This window comes from Meleagris gallopavo, chromosome 1, assembly GCF_000146605.3.
Source record: "Meleagris gallopavo isolate NT-WF06-2002-E0010 breed Aviagen turkey brand Nicholas breeding stock chromosome 1, Turkey_5.1, whole genome shotgun sequence".
NCBI lineage: Eukaryota > Metazoa > Chordata > Aves > Galliformes > Phasianidae > Meleagris > Meleagris gallopavo.
In genome coordinates this window covers 72,716,690-72,721,364 of record NC_015011.2, presented here as the reverse complement: position 1 = coordinate 72,721,364, position 4,675 = coordinate 72,716,690, and positions in this window count along the sequence as shown.

The window sequence follows — 4,675 nt, the reverse complement described above, 5'->3', positions numbered from 1 at the left end:
GAAATTGATTAAGCAGAAAAGAAAGTATGTATTATTGGCCTTTACTGGTGTCTACAGGATATCAAGTTAAATTTGTTGGCCTTGATTTGCTTCAGGAATTGGCAGTCGTGGCAGACATGGCTTTGGGATTTGTCTCCAGCCCCACCATTAGTTTTTCTGTATGCAGTGGTGATATGATGGGGAATAATGCTGTAGCTGAAGGTCAATGAAGAAAGATGCAATCTGCTGGAAATGTTAGCTTATTTGAAAAGTGCTTATTCCCATAATAACTGAAATGATTGTACCAGATGCAGAATAGTGGTTTTGAGATGATTTTATCGATCATCTTTGCTGTTCTCCTACTTTACTCTGTAATAAGTACTGCTGAGCTCTTTGTCTTAATCTGATAATTATATATAAGTATTGTCAATAGTGTTCATTATCATTATTTTGACTTTGTGTATTAGCACACCAATATATCGTAATTAGCCTGTTTCATTATGGCTATTTACTGCTTTGTGTCCAAGGGGAGAGTGAATAAAACATGTTTTCATTTTGATCTCCAAATCTAGAAACTAGTCTCGATGTGGCAGTTGCAACCCTTAGAAAGGGGAATAGGCAGCAGTGTTAGAAACATTTTTTTCCTTTGTTATAATGTGTGGCCTATTCATCTTTTTGATCCCATAAGCCATGGACTAAGTAACCTTGGAGTAGTAGAAACAAGCAGTGCTGTGCATCGTCTAGTGGCGTGTGTCTTCTGGCTGCATCAAAGAAGGTTAGATCTGTTGTAGGAAATCTTTTGTGTAGTCTACAAGAGCGAAGGTTATGGCCTAAAGATATGACAACTTCCTCTTGCAGCTGAAATGAACTGCTTGCTGGTTTATCTTGAGAAACTTAGCAGAACGTTGAACACATTTGTGAAATTTCCTTACCTACATGCTGACAGTGGAAATTGTAGTAAGAGGTTACCTAGTGTTGATCTGATTTGTTGCTGGATTTAGATTGTTGAGAGGCTGCTGCTGGGTTCAGTTGTTTACAATAGTGTGATGCTCAAAATTCTCCTCAGACAAATGTGAACAGTATTTTTGTCTGCTGTCTGAACTTGTGGTAATATTGCTTTTCAAGATGTGCTGCTTTTATTTAGCCCTGAGGTTTCATTGTATCCTGTAATATGAATGAATAGATGGTAAATGTGACTTCATTCCAGTCTCATCTATAAAATGGGAAAAATGTTTTTACAGCTCAGAGATAGTACCATGCAAGTTATTTTACCAGTTTTACACTGTCAGTGAGCCTTTTTTAACCATACATGCTGCTTTTCATCTTTAAATGAAATTACTTTATCTCTTGAAAGCTTAAAACCTGTAACATTTTCTGATGAAACCTTGCAAAACTGGAGCATGTAAGTATTGTGCAGTAACATTGGGGATATAATTTTTATTTAAAAAGAATATGTACACATTTTGTATAGGATCTTCAAGGTGCTTGTAGCTGCTTGTGGATGCTGTGTGTAGGCACCCCATGGCAAAAGCTGGCTTTGATGCTAGGCTGTGTGTTGTTCTCTGTTTGCAGCCATGATATGGAAAGATGTAACCCTCATGTTAAATAGGCGTTCCAGGGCTTTATGTAGCAGGACAAACAGTCCTGCAGTGAAACCATACTCCTTTGGTATTTGTGTTGATCATACATTGGTCGATATTCTTGATTGCAGGCGATGTTCACATTTAATTGGCTTTCAGCAACTTGTGCAGAAGCCATGCCATGTTGTGAACAGTGTGCTGTCACACACTCACTGACTTCTTCTGCCGCTATATCATTGAGAAGGCTTGGGGAAGAAGAGGAGATACCATACTAGTAACGTACTTGATGTTGACCTGTGAAATTGATGATTTTTCAGTATTTCCCATGACAGTAGCTGAATGTAACCAGGTATTTTCTTTCTCTGGTAAGACAATGAAGTGACTGCAATGTGTAGCAGTGAGATGAAGTTGTGAATGTTACACATCCTGTTCAGAAAGTTGTTTGACAGCTGGACCGGCCTGAATCAGCATTTTCCTTTAATCTCTCAGTGCGCCAAAGGGCTTCCCTTCCAGCTCCTCTCCTTCCCAGTGACTAAACGTCTGTCAGAGATCAGTCTGTGCATCTATTAGGAAGAAAAATAACCAGGGTGGGAAGGAAGTGAGTTTCCTATGGCTGTATTAAGTCAAGCCCTTAGGATAGGAAGAGACTAGAATAGCTTTTAGATGAGAGGTATCCTTGAGGATGTAGGGGAGAAGAAAAAATGACTCAGAAAAATTCAGTCACGAAGCTTGGAATTTTTGTAATAAATATTTCCAGAGGTAAAGCAGACAGGATAGAATGTGTTTTGCAAAGCTTCTCGTGGCAGAAGTGAGGCTGGTCTGCTATTTTTGCTCTGCCATTTTAGGACAGAAAGTGCAAATCTTTAGTTTTGGCATTTCCTATCTTGAAAATCTGCTCATAGTTTAAAGCTAAATAACAAAGTTCGCATGCACATACTTTCGTATCGGTTGTATATGACAACTATTGTGTAAAAATGCCTACAGTAAGAAATCATTTAAAGCGTACGTCAGAATTTTATTGGCACTAGAGCACCTGTTACCTCAGAACAATCGTTTCTAATCTCTACTCATTTTAGATAAAAATGCTTCATCTTCTTTGCAAATCATTTTTAAGTGGGAACTGGCAGTAGTCAGGCTGCAATTCCAGATAAATGCTTTGTGAGATCAGAGTTTTCAGTAAAGTTTTTCAGGAGATGTGTGTTGTAAGGAATGATACAGTAATTCTTTGAAATTTGACTGTTCATAAAATTCAATGTAAGATCATATTCTCAAGTTGCTATGGAGTCCAATGTAGACTATTTAGTAAATCTGCGTAGAAGCTAACCACATTATAAAGTACTTTTAATCACTTAGCACATCTGGCTTCTGGTTGTTAGCATAAACGTTATTCTCAGTCCCCAAGCTAATTCATTGGGGAAGAATGGATGAAAATAAAATTAAGACTCTATTTAAAGCATCTTTCCTTTGACACTGGTGGGAATGGTTGCAGTGATTGCAAATTGGCGAGTTCAATGTTAGTGCTACTTGGTTAGAAGTTCAACTGTTTTCTCTGGTCAGGATACTTGCAGCTGCTCAATGAATCTGACTTCAATGTTTCAATTCAGTACAGAATGGAATGAAAAATATTCAATTAAAATTCATATACCAAGAAAGGAATTCAAGAGAGCTAATAGCAACCAATCTCTGAAAAGATTTCCGTAAACAGAAAAGAGAAAGAAAAGACTTAAAAATGAGTTTCCTGGCTATTTGTGAGACTATTTAGACAAGTTTCTGTCTAATATTGTGAAAAATATCTTCTGGCACTTCCTAGTTCGCTGTTTGTATCTTTATGACACGACTTGTGATACAAACAGAACAAAGCCTTCAGTACAAAACCTTTTTTACTCTGAGAACTTCTTCATTAAAGCTTTTATTCTTCCAGTCCCTTTTTATTTTTTCAGTGAAATTAAGTTCTCTCTGCCACACTGAAAGCCCTTTCCTCATTAAAATCAGCACAGAATCGCAGTTTACTTTTAGCATTTCCTTTCTGAACGTCTACTGTTTATTTGAGCAGATGGAAAAAAAGGAAGCAAATGCAGCGCCTTGCTGCAGGTGATTCCGGACAGTTTGCTATGAGGGTGGCTGGCTGCCGCAGAGCTTTCCTTCTCTTCATTAGCGACTCATTGCAGAACCAATCTTCCTTCACTGGATTTGGTTCTAGGAACTTACTGGTTTCTAATTTCTGTGTTACGTACGCTTGTAACCTGACCATGATTTCTGTGATGAAAAAGAGCTGTGAAAAATACAGATTGTGCTTATCAGGAGGGTGTGGCAACACTTCAGATGAATGAGACAAAATCTGTTGGGTCCCTTATCCTTACCCTTACCCTTACCAACCCATTCTGTAATTCTCTAAGGACTGCTGTGAGTCATAACGGTGGAATGGATCATTGCTTTTTGCTGTGTTGTTTGCTGATAGTGCTGGATAAGCTGCCATTCAAGTGTTAAGCAGAATTTTCAGCATCAGTAGTGTTACTGAAGGCTTTTTGACCATTTTGCTGTCTGCAACAGCCTGCCATATAATTCATATCGCAGTCTTTGGGCACCACGTGTACACTGGAAAAATGTATGAGATATGTAATGTTTCTGAGTGGCACTCTAAAGAATGAGGTTCTAAAATGAGTTCCATTTTTTAATTCTTAATTAAGAAAATGTGCTTAGATTTAGGCGGTGATTTTATTAATTTTTTCCTATGGCAGGGAATAATTAGTTGCTGTCAGATTTCCTTCTCACTTTATAACTTGGATGGATCAATGCATGGCTAACAGCTGCAGTGACTTGCTGAGTACCTTCAGAATGCTTTAGTTATCTATTTTATGTTTCTAGTTGATGGTAACTTTTACTTTATAACTGATTTATACTGTCTGTTTCTGCTGTGGCACAAACCATTGTGTTTCAATATAAAACAGACAGCTAGTTCACTAAAAAAGGAAGAAACAGAGTTTTGTAAAAGCAGTAGGGTCCAGAGTGTCTGAAGTTTGCAAGTTGAATTATTCAGTTTTCAGTTGTGGTAATCTCTTTTTTCTTCTTTTCTCTTTTTTCTTCTTTTCTCTTTTTTCTTCTTTTCTCTTTTTCTC